We start from the raw sequence: 18,955 nt of genomic DNA on the forward strand, positions 1-18,955 counted from the left end.
GGAAATCATAAAAATAATATTCCTTGCATTTGACAAAATGCCTTTCTCGTCAGAAGGACAACTAGCGTGAATGATTCTCAGGTAACCCCATCTTCTTTGACATTACGTTACATAACAGTAAATCCGTCTTCAGTTTAATTCACATTTTGTAACTTTCTAATGTACGAAGGGCGACGTGAAGGGCACTATATAAATGAAAGTTGTTGTTGCTGCTGTTATGAATTTCTGCTCTTTTCTTCAGCGCAATATAACCAGAAAAACACTGAAGTCAGATATGATTTGTACCAAACAATTGGACCTGACACCACAAGGTGCTTGAGGCTTCACTTCACTATGTTATTTGGCCCAGTTTTGCCGAGTCAGCAAAGCACCATAAAACCCTAGAAATCCATGACCGAAGGCCGTTCTATTGATGTCACTGCTTGCCCCCCCAACAAGCCAGTCCAACCTTATCCCAATCCTGGAAATGGAAACCAGGAAAGGTGGTAAAAAGCCACTGGAATCATTTAAGGAAGAGTTTGATGCTGCAATGGGAAGCAGGTGGGCTAACTCTTGTGTTTTTGCAACGATGAAATCAAAAGGGTCTGCAAAATAATGATAATTAACAATAACAATCCTTCCATTTGATACAGTGCCTTATCACGTCTTCGAGACGTCTCAAAGCGCTCCACAGGATATACTGTAAAATGTGGTAACTGTGTGTTTTGTGAGCCAAACGCTATGTACGTACTGCATAGCTAGTGAATTAAACCAGTTGTATCGGAAGACTTTTTTTTAATCCCACAACAGATGAATTAACAAAATCCATCTGCTGAGCCCGGCGCTGCTTCAAACACAAGTTCCAATGTTTGACTCAAAAAAAAGGCAGATGGTTTAAAACAGAGACGTCATCAATATTACAGCATCTTGAGATGAAAGACTCTTAAGCGGTGGGTTTTATTCCATGTCAGTGGCTTGTGAGTCCCAAAACCGAGAGGTTTACCCTATCTCCGTAACCAGACCTAAAAACTCGTAAACCTGGGCTGCCACTGAGCACATTTTTCATCTCATTCCCGGCTTCGGGGATTTCCAACTTGCTGGCCAGAATACTGAGGGGGGGTGGGGGTGGGAAGCTGAACCAGTCACAAAGCTATTCCACCAACTCTCGTAAAAAAAAACACTTTAATATTCCACAGCTATTGCGGACACAAGAGAAGGTCCTGGTGTCATTCAGATTCAGAATCAATTCAGGACCATCATTTAGGTTGGGTGTAATGAGAGGGTATCAGGTCTGTAACAGCCAGAGAGAGAGAGTGTGTGTGTGTGTTGCCTTTTTTGACAAGCAAATGAGCATCGCGACCCCAGTGAGGGTAAGGTTCTGTTTCTAATTTCTCCTCCTTGACTCCGAGCCCTGAGCAGCCAAAACACTGACATCCAGCACAGGCTGGGACCAGGAGCCAAGAGGGTTTACACTGGCACTCACTCCCTCCCTCTCTCTCTCTCTCTCTCTCTCACTCACTACCCCCCTCTCTCTCACTCCTCACTCTCTCTCTCACTCCCCCCCTCTCTCTCATTCCCCCTCTCTCTTTCTCTCTCCCAGGCAACTCACCGCCTGTTCGAGAGGCTTTTCATTTGTCATTATTTGTCTCTTTGGACCCGGTTTATCTGCATTTCACCTGATTAGAACAGGGTGTTGCTGAGAACCCATTAGTACCTGTGTTGATCAGTCAGTCAGGCAGTCAGGCAGGAAGGAAAGAAAGAAAGAAATAAGAGCCTTTTTGTCTTTGCCGAATTATCTGTAACTTTGATTGTTTTCTAACTGAATCTTTCAGCTCAGGAGAGCAGCAAACAAACCGAGGAGAAGCCGAGAGGCTCAAGCCCTTGTTTCTCCGCTTCCTCCTCTGTCAGCAGCTCTGTGTTTGCTGATCATTTAAAGCCTTTTCTTATAAACCTCCTGCATCTCCCACACACTGATCGCCTCACGCAGCTTAACCCCTTGTTCCTTGTGTTTTTTAAAGAAAAGACCCCAATTTCTCACGCCCGTCTCCTGCGTGTACATCAGCCTGGGAGAAGCGGCAGCGTCTATTATTTTAAACACATTAAACACATTTTCCATCTTTTGCTTTGTGGTTTGCTGTTTTAATTTGTATTTAAATTAAGTTAAGTTCCCTCGGACTTTTTCTTGTGTCTGTGTGTGTATGTGTGTGTGTAGGGAGAGGTGAGTGGGGGGATTTGCTGCTTCAAATTCCAGTTTTAAAAAACCTGATGTCCTGTTGAATGACATGTTTGTGCTTTAAAATGAGACTCATTAAATGGTGTGCAATGACCATGACGTTAGACTGGTCACTGAATTCTGTAAAGCCCCTCAATCGGTTCCCCTGCCCTCCACCCCCAAAAAAATTGTTGTTGCACATCACTGTTTTACTCACAAAATACACAGTCAATCCACTATACGGTCTATTCTGTGAAGCGCTTTGAGACGTCTCGACGACATGATAAAGCGCCATATCAAATGCAAGGATTACTATTATATTATTATACGTGCAACTTTGTGCTCTTACTTTATCTCTAGCTTTCTCTTACACAGCACAGATAGGCTTGCACAGTGCCCTGTAACAGGCTGGATTAATATAAAAATCTGTAGAAATTGGGTTTTTGTTTATTTAAAACCCAGTGAAATGATTGAATTATTTTCAGTAGCTTTTCTTTCTGAAATGTAAATGTTTATGTGATTTTTTTTCTACCCTCTGCGTACTCACATTTCAAACACAAACCTCTTTTAGCATAAGGAGTATCCACCGGTAAACAGTTCTTTGAATAATTCACAATGTATTTTCCTAACATCTGGGCGTAGATTACACTTTGGATTTCATTTCTTCTTCTTGTTAAGAAAAAAAGACCATTTATTACTTTCCCAATAAGCACTTGCACCCAACTATGAGTAATAAATAGTCCAGTCACTTCCACGGGCTCTTGGCACTAAAGGACCACATTAAACAATCATTATCATCATCAGTCGTTCTACAGGAAATTCAAACAATCAGTCACACAGTGTCTAAAATATAGGTCCGTTCACCTTTGCCTCAGAAACTCAGGATATCTCAGACATAGCTTCCTAATAAATTTAAATCTAACTATGAAGTTTTGTTTTCACACTGGAGGGGGGGGAAAAAAAATGTAATCAATAATTTCCCAACCCCCTATTTAACATTTGTGCTGTACAAGAAAAAAAATCTCAGTTCTTACTCGAAATTAAAATGTATCAGTCAGATATGGTGACGATTTTGCCGTAGCATTTCTGGTGGTTTAAACATGAGGCGTCTCTGTTCCAAAATCATAAGTAGTTTTAAATTCAAGTTTAACACTGATAATGTTTCTCGCTTTTGAAATAATAAGAGTTCATAAGGAGATAATAATCACTTCAAAAAATAATTAAATAATAATAATAAATTGGTCACTTCAATCCATAACTGTTTGTGAGACGCTGCTGTGTGCAATTGGCTGCGCGTTTTGCCCACAAAATATACAGTCAATTCACTTTACAGTATATTCTGTGAAGTGCTTTGAGACATCTAGAAGACGAGATAAGGCACTATATAAAATGCAAGGACTACTATTATTATTCATTTCGGCATAGAAGCTATTTAAATTTTGCAGACAGTTTAGTTAAGAATATAAATTGATTCCTTATTTAATATTAAAAAAACAAGGCTTTTCATAGATTTGGATATTGCTTGAGCGCATGAGTAAACCTTGCCTCCTGGATCATTATTATTGACAATCAAATAGAGTTTTTTCCCAATACATTCCTATCACTGAACAACCTGTGCGTGTGCTACAAAAACCTACGTTCATTCAATTTGAGCAACGAAACACGATCCCAATCCTAATTTGCAAAATTATTTTCACCCTGAAATTAAGAAAGATTTAATTGTAAAGTAAAGCCGGGGGCAACCTTAACACACAGGGCAGCAGACGCCTTGCAATTATTCATGTCTAAGAAGTGTTTCACATCTTCGTGATTGTTCAAGTGATCACTTTTTAAGTGGTCGGGTAGATTTTTTTTGCAGCATTTAAATGTTCTTGAAGAACATGCGCCGGCCATGGATAACTTATTAGGAGGCAATGAACTGAGTTATTTAGTTTATTCCAGCTTTGACAAAAGACCTGAAGAACATTAGTATTAATGCTATAGGAGTAACATAAGACATTTTACAGGAGCATATAGAAGCAACATAAGATCTTTTAACCTCACACACAGATGTCTGTTACACTCTAATTTCTAATCTTTTTACTCTGACCCTTTTTTGAAAAATTCCAATATTTACTTATATGCAGTAAGACACGCTACACTCCTTTAATGTCTAGTGCGCAATCCCTCACACCCTGCATGTATGCTCTCCTCGTACATAGCACATATCCTTGGACTTTATCTATACCCTTCTCTTTCCCAGCACATAAATGCTGACATAAATGCTCCTGCTTATATGTGGATTGTATCCTCCCAGAATTAATAATCTGCCGGTGTCACACCTTTGTTACGCTGCGCTTTCTTCTGTATTTTTTTTCTCAAACAAAAACCTCTTTGTGGATGATTTGCAACAGTAAAATAAGGTTACCAAAACCTACTAGCAGCTCACGGCCTTTCTCCAAATAGCATTTATTTTAATATAATTTGGTGCCTTTTGGAATAATTGGACAAATACAGAAGGCTCTTTGCTCTGTTTTCTAGATATTTAGATTTGCCAATTTGCCCCCTTTGTACTTTCCTTCCGTCATTAACTGTTCCATGAATAACAACTCAAAGGTTTTCTTATTTTTGTTCCTGAGGAGCCAAGTCGCTGGCTTCCCTTTTCATGAGCATGCACATTTTAAGTCCTCTGATTCCAAAAGTATTTCAAAACAATAGTACTTAATAAACCTTAAGAACAGTCACACGTCCGAGGAAACGCACACATTTTTCACAAAAGCTGCAGTAAAGCACCTCATCTTAAACATAAAAATCACCACAGCCATTTCACAAAGATTTTCTGAGGGTTAAAACCACTTCATTTCGGCCAATAAACAAGACACGGCTTGCGGCGAGAGATAGCGAGCCAGCTTACTCACCGCTGTCCAGACCAGTGCTTCTCTGTGTGGCTCCGATGCAGAAAGGCTAACCCTGCAGCTGTTGGTATTCTGCAGAACTGTCGACAGTCTGAGTGGAGCTTTGCTGTTCCACACAATTTAACAGCAGCAGGAACACACTCATACGATTCGAGCAACGCTTCTTGTGTTGATGGATCCTTTTGGGTTTCCCCTGACTTCTAATGGGCTTGGCAGCACCGTGCCTACTGGCCTATTCTCTTAATGAAGATGAAGGTCTATATTTCCATGACATCTCATTTATGCTGCAGGCTATCCAAAGTGCATTTAGAAGCTTCCCTGGTAGCGAAGTGTTCACACACTGACTGACTGACTGACTGACTGCTCCTGTTGTTAAATGTTACTCCAGTCTACAAGGAACAGTCCCAAACGAGACCAGCACAACTCTCTCTACCCAAGGGATCCAACCTGAATCTCAGCAAAGCTTGAAGTGACTAGGAACAGAAGGCACTGATAAATTCCACTGCAATCCCACCCCAACCCCCCCCCCCCTTCCTCTTGATCAATCCCCTGGTCAGACTTTGGATATAGCACAACAATTAGATATTATCTGTAGCCTTTAGACAAAGGCACAGGCGAGAGCCAAGAGGCAAAACCTCACCTTCTGTTTTCTTTGTCTAATCTGCGCCTCTGGGTCTGTCCCAAGTGTCATTAGGTTTTTAAGTTTTCATTTTCTCCAATCGAATGTCTTATTTTTTTCCGCACTCCGTTGAAATATTTTCTTTACAGCGACCTTTTCTTCCCCTTTCCACCCCCCCCCCCAACTCCACCACCCGCCACGACCCCCTCCCCACCCCCGTAGTCCTGTTTCTTAAGATCTGAATCTTATTTTACTGTCGCCTGACGGTCTGTGGGGTTTTTTCACTTCTGATTTCTCGGCTCTCTGCGCTTATCGGGAGCCAAACGCAGACGGTGAGACTAAGCAGGGTAAAGCGCAGTGAATTTTAAATCTGCAGCATAAACCCAGCTGAATTGTTTAGGGAAGAAACGTTGGTTATTATCAGCAAAGTGAGGAGAGGGCTGACTTTGAAAAGAGACATTTTACCAGCCAGCTAAAGCCTGTGATTTGCAAAAAGCAAACACACACCCACCACCGCATCCTGAAGCATTGCCAGTGATTTTATGTCAATAGATTTATTATTCTAGAAAACAGTTTATAATAATTACTTTACAATTACCAAGACGCCAAAAACTTGAGTTGGATGAATAGTAATAATAATAATAATAATCCTTGCATTTGATATAGCACCTTGTCACATTGTTGAGACATTTCAAAGTGCTTCACAGGATATACTATAAAGCCGAGTGACTATATTGTGCGTGATTGATAGAATGGAGTAGGTACATTGTTGTCAGTGTCTGAAAGAGGATGGTGTTTTGCTGCATAAATGTCACAATCTTAGTGTCCATTAGATCGTCCAACACAAAAATAACGTGAATGATTTTTGTTTTTTTAAAAAAACGTAATATTTTATATTTAATGCATTTTTTGGCACATGTATTAAAAGTCTTTTTTCTAAATTGGATCCACCATTGTTGCAAAGGAGTGCACTTGCTGCTATTTCATGATGTCTCCTGTCCACAGACATGTTCGTAACACTGATCAATTTGCCAATCTCCCCTTGATGATTTTGATTTTGCTGCGTGTTTGGGAAGGTGACAGTCCTGAAAAATGTTTTAAAGCTAATGAGCAAAAGATCTGACTAACAAAGCAGAAGCAGATTTAAAAATGAATGCTGTTCAGTGGAGCCTACTGCTTTTGCAGTATCTTTAACCTTTAGTGTCCCTCCGGTTGTTTAAAGCGGAGTGAAAAGAGTAGCCTCGAACATACAGAGCTGTGAGCTCGTCCACAGAGACGCTTCTGAGTTTTTAAACTAGGTTCACGACGGCCCAAGTCGCACACTTCAGGATAATTGCAAACTTCTTAAAAATCACCGGTCACATAAAGGGACAAAGTGCCTCCTACTTGCACATGAACGGCGATTCTTATTGATCACCTATCAATTGTTGAAGATTTTTTTCCCTCTCTTAAATAATCGGTGTGTGAGCTCCATTTCAATGCGACCTACCCTTTGTAAGCTGTAAACTAACAAACAACTGCACACCTATTGAACATTAAGTGGAGCATAATGTCCGAGCCCCGGCTCGAGCTACTGAGCTACAATGTTTAGTATCGGGAAGAGAAGACCATCGAGCCACGAGCCTTTGCAAATAACCGAAATGAAAGGCTTTGTGCAGTTTACTGATCAGGTGCTGCTCAGATGTGAAATCTCCCATCAGATAGTCCTGCTTGAGAGGTTTTGTTTGCTCTTAAGCAGTAATTTGGTAACAAGTAGATTTCCATTAGATTGTAATGAGGTTCTTCCACCAGTATGAATGAGTTTTTGCGTAGAGTAATATCTCTTTCAGCGTGTTACTGTTACCTCTCTAAACATGGCACATATTGTGAGCACACACAGTCACACACTTCACAGTAAATACTGTGAAGCGCTTTGAGATATCCTTCAGATATGAAAGGCGCTGTATCAAATGCAAGAATTATTATTATTAATACAACATGGAAAGCTCATCACTGCTCTGTGGCGGAGGGGAAAGAAACAATGCAGAAGGAAGCCACAGGAAGCACTGAGGGCAGATAGAGCCACTTCATGGGGGCTTCAGTCACCCCTGCCAGCTACACAGACAGAGAGGGGAGGGCAAACAAAATAGCCACTTTAAACACTTTCACACATAAAGGGGTTGGGGTAATTGTGCCCATTGCTGGGCGCTGTGCTGGTGCAAGCTACAATAATAAGAACCCTCACACGTAATATGTCTGGAACAGGATACACTGTAAAGTGCAGTGACTGTATATTCTGTTGGTAAAAGGCGGCAGTGGGTTTGCACACAGCCATGTTCCCCCCCCACACAGCCTTGTCCCCCCCCAGACAGCCATGTCCCCACACACACAGCCACGTCCCCCCCACACACAGCCATGTCCCCCCCCACACAGCCATGTCCCCCCCCACACACAGCCATGTCCCCCCCCACACAGCCATGTCCCCCCCACACACAGCCATGTCCCCCCACACACAGCCACGTCCCCCCCACACACAGCCACGTCCCCCCCACACACAGCCATGTCCCCCCCCACACAGCCATGTCCCCCCCACACACAGCCATGTTCCCCCCCCACACACAGCCATGTCCCCCACACACACACAGCCATGTCCCCCACAGAGCTAATGAGCAATTTTATTTTATTCGGGGGACAGTTGGCCAAGACACTGTATTTTATGTGTGAATGCCTGTGATCCTCCAGCACATTGAGCTCCCAATCTCAGGGGGTGTGTGGGGAGAGGGAAGGGGGGGGCCAGAGGGGGATGGGGGAGCTAGGGTTGGGTGGTAGAGTTGGTGGGAGGGGGGCTCAACTCCTTTGGGCGTGCTGAGTACAGACCAAACCCCCAGGAGGAGAGGAGAGGAGAATCTCGGAGGTAGAGTCCCCCCGTACCTCTCAGTGTCTGGTTTCACAGCAGAACTGCAGAGGCCAGAGAGCAGGTCACCCACCCACACTCTGTGCTGCAGATAGTGTGCGGCGTTTGAGATCATTAGCCAGGGGATGAGGACCAAATCTACCAGCAAAGTATGTGTCTCTTACAGTGAACGTCCTCTGCCTGTGTTTATAGTCATCTTGTGTAACAGACGCTTGCCACACTGGCCGTTCCCAAATCTGAAGATCTTTCCTAGTTCAACACTAATTCACCTTCTAGCGAATAACATGAGGAGTCCTGTAGCTCAGTGGTTAGAGCACTCGCCTCGCAAGCGAGTGACCTGGATTTTATTCCCGGGCACGGCAAAATGTTGGGCAAGTTTCCTCACTCCACGCGCCTCTGTTTACTTAGCAATAAGTAGGAACTTGGTTGTTAGTCAATTGACGAGTCACTTTTCCGGGGATAATAATCCTTCAAAAAAAAACAATAATAATTTGGTCACTCAATCCACGACTGTTTGTGGGACGCTGCTGTGCGCAATTGGCTGCCATGTTTCGCCCACAAATATGCAATCAATTCACTTTACAGTATATTCTGTGAAGCGCTTTGAGACTTCTCAAAGACGGTGAAAAGCGCTATATCAAATGCAAGGATTACTATTATTATTATAATAGGAACTTGAGGATCTCTGTGTTCCTCTCTCAATAAGAATTGTGATTCACAATCGCACCATTGTTAGGAAAAGCAAATTACTGACTGTGATAATCAGTTCAATGTTACTTGTTACTCGAGCGAACTTTTGAATAAAACAAACATCAAATATATTGAACGAAGAGGAAGAGCACCGTGGTTTCGCCCCGTATTGACATGTTATTCCGCTAATTGCATTAGCGACTGACCAGATTTAAGTAATCTTGAAAAACAAGTCTTTTTAGTAAGTGGACTGTAATTGACAAAGCGAGTACAGACGAGAGACACGGCACACTTGAAAACCTTGTAGCAATTTGCTGCCCGTTATGAAACTCGATTCTTCCCAAACCCGGCAATGAAACTCCGAATGCTTTCAACACTCTGTGTTGCTGCTGGGTCAAGTTCAACCAGGCAACTCCACATCCACCGACCAGCCCAAGTATTTAATCCAACAACTGTCCATTAAACCTCTCTCCACTCACCTTGCTCGGAGTTCAAAAGTACAACTGAAAATGGGCTGTTGATCATCAGAAATAGCTCCATGATGAACGAACGCTCAGTATGATCCAAACCAGGCAGAGAACAGCCAGAAACCAGCTCAGACACAAACTGCACACACCTAGATTTTAACTTGACTCGCAGACAGGCTACGAGCACTGAAGCAGTTACCTCCCATATAAGGGAAATCAGGGTAAAATGATCAGCCCTTCAGGGCTTCTTCTCTGAACAACACAAGAGGAAATAATCCTCTGTTTTCAAATAAACCAAGCATTACCGAAAATGATATAGATAAGATTACAACTAAATCACACTGAATATTTAATATGCAATAACCCCATAAGTTTAATGTTAGTACCTCTAGATTAGGAAAACATTTTTTTAACGTCTCCTCTGTCTATTTACTACTGCTGTTGTTCTTCCGAGGTTAAGTTGATTTTTTTTCAAACTCAATTGGGGTTTTATTGTTGTTTTTGTTCTGATTAATATTGTTTCCAACAGAACACCGTGGAGCAGGTTAAAAACATCTGTTGGCATTTTAACATAAAGGTAGAGATGGATTAGATAGCTGGTGGGCAGCACAGAGAGCAAAGGGCAAAAACGTACATAGGGAAACAGAGGAGAGAAGATTGTTTTCAAAATCGTGGGTAAACTTTTGTCTGAGAAAAGCAACAGCACTTATTGCACACTAATCCTTCATTGTAAATTCGGTGGAAATGTGATTTCTAAACAAATTCTACCTGATCTCGGTCTTCTGGAAGTCCTAAAGCGGAATCTATCAACACGACAACTAAACAACAACAGCTTTGCATTTTGTAGACCCCTTTGCGTCTCGGAACACTTAACAAAGGCCTAGAGCAACTCCGAGCTGGATCGCAAGGGGAAGTGACCACACGCACTATCGTCGAGCAAGGTTTTCAGGAGCAATCCGAAGATGAAGAGTGCGTATTAACCAATAAAATAAGATCACACCCTGTTCGGTCATTATTTTCGCCCTGATATTATTCTTTTCAAGCAACATTTTAATGTCAGCATCTATTTCCCGCTAGCTTTCCCTGCTTCCAAGTACGTTTGAGTGCAGAAGCACTGCATCACTGACCTACACAGGCAGATTGCATGATCCTAAATGACTTTATTTTCCCAGATATAATACTCTGCAATATGTTGTAGCATTTCGTGAAATTACTCATGATTTCTCAGTGAATCATAATTGTAGGTCAATCTATAACAACAATAATAATGTCACAAATACTTGCATTTATCATGTGGTCAAGACACTATCTTCAAGAGAATGGCTCAAAGAGTTTCACAGGGTTCACTGTGAAGTGTAGTGACTGTGCATTTGTAGCTGAATCTAACAGTGCCATTGACATCCCACAGCTGTTGCTTGAGGCTGGAGTTTAGTCTGGACACATCCTCCTTTCATGTCTGGGTAAGATGTGTAAGACCTCAAGGTTTGCCTACAAAATACAAAGTCACTTTACTTCACAGCAAATCCTGTGAAGCGCTTTGAGTCGTCCTCTTCATGTGAAAGGCGCTGTTTCAAATGCAACGATTATTATTATTTGGAACGTTTCCCCACTGAGTGAATCCTGTGGCTTTAGAATTGCAACATGAATACATGTACGTCCTGCTCAGCAATTGAGATCTGACTAATGGAATAAAATCTTCAGCCTCTAGGGTCAAAAACTATAATAATAATAATAATAATAATAATCCTTGCATTTGATATAGCGCTTTTCACGTCAGGAGGACGTCCCAAAGCGCTTCACAGAACACACTGTAAAGTGAATTGACTGTATATTTGTGGGCGAACGCGGCAGCCAATTGCGCACAGCAATGTCCCACAAACAGTCGTAGATTGAAAATGACCAATTTAATTATTGTTTTTGGTTTTGGAGGGATTATTATTAGGCGTGTGGAGTAAGGAAACTTGCCCAAGGTTTTCGCCCTGCCTGGAATTGAACTCAGGTCTCTCAGTTGCAAAGCGAGTGCTCTAACCACTGAGCTACAGGACTCCACAGCCTTTTCTTGGGTGTCTTGTAGAAAACTACCGGATCACGATTGACTGTTTCACCCAAAAAAAGCACGATAGAGATGAGAGTTCAGAAAAGGTTTGCAGTTACACACTAAGAATGATTAATCACAAGGATCATTGTATCAACCAAACTTTGTCCATAAACAATGATGTTGGATGTGAGGCAATCCCGACAGTAATCGTTTCAGTTAAACGATGACCATGATAGTAACTATTTCAAGTCAGTGACAGCTCCTCATGTGACAATTTCAATTGAATGATGGTCCCTACAGTAACAAATGCAATTGAATGATAATCCCTACAGTGCCAACAGTAAGAATTTCAATTGAAAGTCTCCCACAGTAATGATTCCAACTGAATGATGTTTGGCCCACGCAATAACTACTGCCTTTCAGCTGACGGGGAACTTGCAATTAAACAATACCTAGAAGTGTTGGGTAAGGAAGGGGAAAGGAAAGGAGCTCAGCCATCCTTCAGGCTTCTTCTGACTGAAGGTCAAAGTGTTTACTATTTAAAGGAGCTGTAACCTGAGCTGTGCAGGGCTGCAGTTCTTACAGCTAAGGGTATGTGGGATCTTCACACAAGAAACAGAATCAGCAGTGACATTCCCATGTTAATGCAGTGAGACTGGCCCTAACCCTGCCAGTAACATTGCTGTGTGACCACTTATTGGGGACTCGAGAGTGAGAGCACCCCAAGAGAATTTGGCCAAATATTTTAGCAAATGGGGAAACTGTCAGGTCTGTTACATGGGGAATCTCCAATCGGAAGCGAGGGAATAACAGGGCAAGTCAAATGGTTAGAAAATAAAGACTCCAGACCCTAGCTCGGGTGTAAACCCTGGACTGTCCTGCTCCTCGGGACGTCCTCCTGATGTGAAAGGCGCTGTGTAAATGCAATTTGTTGTTGTTGTTGGGCCCAGCAGCTCACAGATGGGTTAGAGAGTAATAAAACCGAGTACTGAACAACAAGCAGATTTGTGAGCCATGTGATGTGCTGAGGACACCAGGCACTCACACACAGGAGGATGTGTAACCTGATAGCAGAACAGTCAGACAGGTTGGCAAGTCACACACTGAGTTTCAGCACTGGGACAAGCACTAATGCAGGTTAGTGAACAGGGTGTAGCATTGTCAGGTTGGTTTGGCGATATCCTACAAGAATAATCCTCGCCATTGATATGCTACCTTTCACGTTGGGCAGGAGGTCTCAAAGTGCCCCACAGGATTTACTGTAAAGTGCAGTGACTGTGTGTTTTATAGGTGAATGAATGTGACCCGGTTACAGGTGGTAATGTGCAGCAAGTCAATCAGAGTAATGATAGCCATTTGCTTACAATGTGACGTGTCAGGTTGGCGGTTGCGACGTCACTAAACATTACCGCCACCACCTTTGTGGGAGTTCCCGTGGGTGGGGAGAGGAGTGTATGCAGCACCTCTGATATACCATGTTGTAGCCCCGAATACTCGCAGTGTACACAGCACTGGATAAAGCTACACTGACATACTCTACGCAAAACTAGCTCGATCAGATTAGCCAGTAATATTCCGAGTACAGCATTAGAAACGAGCACTTGACGTGATTGATCCAGCGAGTAATATCTTGCTTCTTGTTGTTGCTGCTCAGAATCCTCTGGGCTGAGCATTCATTACTCAGGCAACCTCTGCCCGAGCTCTTGTGACAGGAGTTACCTTACGTTGTGTGTGACTGCAGTTAATTACTCACCCGCATCTCTATGGTGATGGGAGACGGCAATATTGTGGGGCCCGAGGCAATTGGAGCTGCTGGCTTAAAGAAAAACTCCTGTACAAAACATTTCTATGGTGTGAAATTCTTGTCATTAGGACGTCATGATCTATAATGATCTGATTGGGTCTGGTACTTAGATGGCAGATAGCCCCTGTACGCAGCCACTGTCAAGTGGCAACAGCTGAACCTGTAAATTGCTTTTCCATGGATTGACCTATCTATTCCATCCCTTTTTCGCTTTCCCTCCCTCTCACGCAAACATATATTGGTGCATACAAGCACTCACATATATACGTGTACACACACACACACAAACAAACAACAACTTGCATTTATACAGCACCCTTCAGGTAGAATGACATCTCAGAACACTTCACAGTGGCAGAGGCAGACGGCAAGGAGTGGGAGGAAGAGGGGAGGTCACTATATATTCGGTCATACAGGCGGGATATGAAGTCAGATAGAGAGGGGACGAGAAAGAGGCATCAAGGGAGGGAGTTCGAGAGTTTAGGGGCATTATAATTGGAAAGCTGAGCTACCAATGGTGGACAGACATGGGTGGTCGCACACACAAATACACACACTCTCACACACATACATGCGCACCCACACATCCACAAATGCAAATGCGTGTGCAAACATACACATAGGTGTATAATGTGAGTGAGTTGATCAAGCCTTTGAATGCTACTTGGCATTTCTTTGCTCCACGTCCACCAATACCGTCAAATTCCTATTTTCTATTAGCTTTCACATTGGGATTCTGTCCATATATTTTCCCCAAGTGCACAAACACTTAGGACAAACAGAAACTGTACGGCACAGAAAAGTATTTGATTTGTTCTTGTGACAAATGTTAAGATTGGAGTTTGATCTTGTCATTGTATTTCCAGAATGAGTTTTCAGTGTTGCAAATTGTCTTTCTTACTAAAGTGGCAATCTATGTAACGTTTTTAGAACACATCAACAACAACTTGCATTTATATATCGTCCTTCACACGGGGTAGTGTCCCGGAGCGCTTGAGATAGTGCACATCAGTAGAAATGGTTGGATAAGATCCAGTCCGTATCTGTAATAACATGAGAAGAGTTTCTTCATATCCCAAATTTGTACTAATATCGACATGTATTGAGCGTGTGCACAAGTTTATTGTACTTATCTGCATAACACATGCTTACACGTATTCCTACATATGTACACACAGACAACCCTACACATACAATTACATTTCTGTTTGTCATATCGGGCCTGTCCTTCATGCCGTCCAAAGTCCATCTCTTCCGTCTCCTGCTGTTTGGGGAGCACAGCAGCTGGCAAATGTCCACCAGCTGCCTCTGGAGCTGTTGGTCCTGACAGTTCTGTAACCAGTCAACAGTCAGCCCCACTCCCGAGCCACATCCACCCACCTGTTCCCAGGCCATGTCAAGGACGCTTAGCTCCTGCGCCCAGCTAAGAGGCAGCTGGCAGCTGTTTGGGCAATCAGGGGTCTGGCATGCAAATCACAAGACCTAAACTGGCATTGCCTGAGTTTCATACCAGTCAATATTTGCCCTGACCCATAAGGGGGGAGGGGAACAGAATTAACCATGCTTACGGTCACCTCCACTTCCCCGTGGCTCGGCGACATGCTCTGCCACTGTCAAGAGCTCTGGGACGCTACACAGGGCCTCTCTTGTCATATCCAGCCCTGGAGCAGAACCCAGAGGAGTTCTCAGTGCAAGAACATCTGTATATTTCCCTGCACTGGAGGCTGCATCATAAAAGAGAATGATGGCAATTCCAGACCAGCTTTGTTTGAAATATTAATAAAATTAGAAACCTTCACATTTTATATGAAAAACGTCACTTCACATTCCCCAAATGTTTAAGTGTTCAGTGACTAAGGAATATTAGTTTGGCCGCTTTCCAATGTCCGTGCAGCTGTTGGGATGCACAGGAGATTTGGGCCACAAATTGGGGCCATTTGTACCATGGCCTTTGGCCCAGCAGAGTTACACCAACACTGTCAGAAGTGCCTGTAACTGGCTATCAGCAATGAGCACTGTGTATTACCATCCTCTGGTGAGCTCCAAATTTAGACTTCTAATGGAAACATTGCTGAGTGTTGCATGGGTGTTCCAGCGAGTGAGATCTTTGGAAAAGCTTAAGCTGCGTTTGGTGAGTACATTGGGCTCTGATAGCTTATCCTCACTAGATCATGGTGTGTGCTTATCCATTAACCTTTTTTTCTCTCGGTACTTTCAAAATCACAGCTTGACTCCCTGATGGAAAGTCTCTATAGAAAAAAAAGTCTTTCTGATATTTTAGCAGTGGCATTGCACAGCCTCAAAGGACTTTTTGTTTCTGTAGTCCCTGGTTTAACCTCCCTCAGAGCCCAGTGACATAAGCTGCACACCAGCTAGTCTCTATACTTCTCCCAAAGCCACAAGCTCCTGACACACAGTCACACTCGCTTGAGCACCGCTGCCTCCATGAAGACTACCACTTAAATGCAACACTACTCCTGATATTTGCAGCATTGTAAATTACAAAGCAGAGCATCTCTGCTGAGCTGTTATTTGTTCCTGGTCAGGCAGGAGTGACAAGCCTCCCTTTGCTGATCACTGCCAATCTTGGTCATAATGCCTACAGACAACAGCACCATTTCTAGGGACTCTTTGTCTGTGAATTCACAGGCGTGTGGTTTGCCGCACTATAGAACCACTTACCAATGTGTCACTGCACTGCCAAACCACTGCCCAACGTAACAATACAACACTGAATTACTCAGCACTGTGGAGATCTTCAGACATGATACACGCAGATATAATGGTGAACCTTGTCACCTACAGATGTGCTAATGCATCTTTGAATTCTCTCATAGGTGCGCAATGAACCGCGGTAACACACATTCACAGGTGCCTTAATGTTTATTTACCTACTCATTAATATGGTACTCTATTACCAAGCTGGTAACAGACTAAGTGGGGAATCATAAATATAATAACTTGCATTTGATCTTGTGCCATTCACGTTAGGAAGACATCTCAAAGCGCTTCGCCAGATATACTGTAAAGTGTAGTGACTTTTTTTAGGGTCAACGAGGCAGCCACTTTTGTCGTTAGCAATGTTTCACAAACAGCCAGGAAGTAAATGGCCAATCTTGCCCAGGATATTGTTGGCCAGGACACACGGAGAAACTCTCTTCTTTTTTTCAAATAGCGCCATGCAATCTTTAGGTTCTACTGAACAGGCAGACGCTAAACATATATTTGTATATAAAGTACCAGAAAATCTATCTTGCCCAATAAAGCCACTCTTTTGATAGTTTTCCATCCCAGCTACCTGCCCTCTCTGTACGTCGCTTAACAGAATGGAGAATTGCTAAAAACCTCCAGGTTAACATTATGTTTCTGACACAGCAGGTTCAGAAAAAATCAATCTATTTGTATAAGCTTTATTCATATTTTTTGTTCTGGTTGAAGCAAGAATATAAAATAATATAATAATAATGTACTTAAGCATCAATGTATTTAACATAAACTTCTTGTAATACATGAGGGAGTTGAGGACAGAGGGATATAGGATGGCGAAGGCTGCTGTGGAGTATAAACACTGGCATGGACTAGTTGAACCGATTGGCCAGTTTCCTTGCCATACCACTCCATGGAACTCTCTATATAATCCTATGGTAACCCTGCATTACAAAAGCTTTACTTAGGAAACCTATCAGTTGATTCCATTCTCAGCAAGATTGTTAGCAAGTGATCAGTTAAAGTGGTTTTGGAGACTAAGTCACTGTCTTTGCCAATATGCGGTGTCAATGTGAAACTGGCAAAGGCCTAATGAGCAGCCAGCCTGTGTGGGGAATGGTGGTTGTGAGGCTTTGGTTACCTCGTCAGTAAATAGGCTGCTTCCAATCGCTGTCGATCAAAGAGTGCATGACGTGCTAAGGCGCTATATCAAATGCAAGGGTTATTATTGTTTATGATTATTATTATTATTATTTGAGCAACAGGTAGAGGATCAGAGGATATTCTGTCCCCTCGACAGGCATTGAGTTGCCTTTTGGCCAGCGCTCATCAGCTCTTGACAGAAAATTACATTTTAGAGATTTGCGATTATATTAGAAAATATTTATTGGGAGTCACTGTACTACTGTACAGACTCCGTCTGAGGCTCCTTTAGTTTAGTTATAACCCATTGAGACGCCTTTGGTTATACTATACTCTTTCTGGAGCGCCTTCACCAGCACTATATCCTGTCTGGGCTGCTTTGGTGGGGAGTTTATAGCAGCTCCTTTCCTGCTAAACTTGCAAAAGCGCGCGCAGAGGGACATGTGCTGGATTATAAATTGTGGCATTAGTAAATCAGTGAATTTCACTGATGCAGTCATAATATTGAAACAGTAAATTTTTTTACTGCAGCCGAGACATTCAGTTCAGCTCTTTAACAGAAAGAAAACAAACTAGATTGGGAAGGTCCACCCCTCTGATTTACTCTCTCTCTCTCTCTCTCTGTGCAGTATGTTTTCACGTTAATGACTTCCTTCTGTAAAGTTCAACACTTTCAAAAAGTCCATTTGCATCCCTATGTGTGCCTCGTGTTTACAAGGAATTTAGTGAATGCACAAAGACATCCAAAATCTGCTCCGCAATGCTGATCTCTCTGGGTTCCTGCGTCTTGATAGATGAGGGCTCCCTGCATGGCTTCTCTCTGCGCTGTCCTAGAACGGTTTTACTGGGCTCCTTCCTCAGAGCTGTCACGTACTGTGACTTAAGGCATGACACAGACTTCTAAAATAATCAAACACGGGGGAGGGGCAACAGGAGACTGAGAACAGCTGCAGCCGTCTTAAAGTGTAGATAGAAACACTGAATGTTAGGCCGGGATTAGACAGAGATTGCAACAGGCTGCTGACAGTATTTGAACGACAGTGGAGTAATTGGAAATTAATAAGCGTGTTTTAATGTGTTTCCGGGCATTCCTCTGCATTGGGGCATTGGAATGATGTCAGTTACCAAGGCTGGAGGTTAAGAGGAACATTTCCTTCCTTTTTTTTGTCGAGTGGGTTTCACACACACACTCACACTCACAATAAAGGGAAACAGCACTCTCTGAGTATGGGATCTGTATGGTATTTAAAAAGGTTTAAGTAAATATTTGCTCCAATTGCCAGTGAAGTGGTACTTTAATGCCACTCCACTGTGGTACAATGAGCCTGCATTAGTAAGCTCCATGGTCTCTGGAGTGGTCTGTAGAGGTGACGCACGGCTGATATTGAGAGAGAATCTGATGCCAACACTCGTTCTCCTCTGCTATAAGGTAGCGTTGTTGCCAGTCTACTATCCTACAATGGAACAAGTCAACCAGCAAACTGGTTCCTGGAAATGTTTTATACACCAC

The 18,955-nt window shown here is 42.8% G+C and overlaps 1 protein-coding gene across 3 annotated transcripts in view; it reads right to left on the bottom strand.

Moving 5' to 3' along the window:
• Positions 1–13,597, bottom strand: part of LOC103186265 (eyes absent homolog 1) — a 92,071-nt gene extending 78,474 nt beyond the window's left edge. The window contains exon 1 of one of the 3 annotated variants that reach the window (XM_007905173.2): positions 13,546–13,597. The gene's annotated coding sequence lies outside the window, so the exon portion shown is untranslated. Of the gene's footprint in view, positions 1–5,088; positions 5,549–9,766; positions 9,928–13,545 lie in introns of those variants that run through there. The other 2 variants (XM_007905172.2, XM_007905171.2) reach the window with 2 other exon arrangements.
• Positions 13,598–18,955: the final 5,358 nt, after the last annotated feature.

Source organism: Callorhinchus milii, unplaced genomic scaffold (assembly GCF_018977255.1).
Source record: "Callorhinchus milii isolate IMCB2004 unplaced genomic scaffold, IMCB_Cmil_1.0 Scaffold18, whole genome shotgun sequence".
NCBI lineage: Eukaryota > Metazoa > Chordata > Chondrichthyes > Chimaeriformes > Callorhinchidae > Callorhinchus > Callorhinchus milii.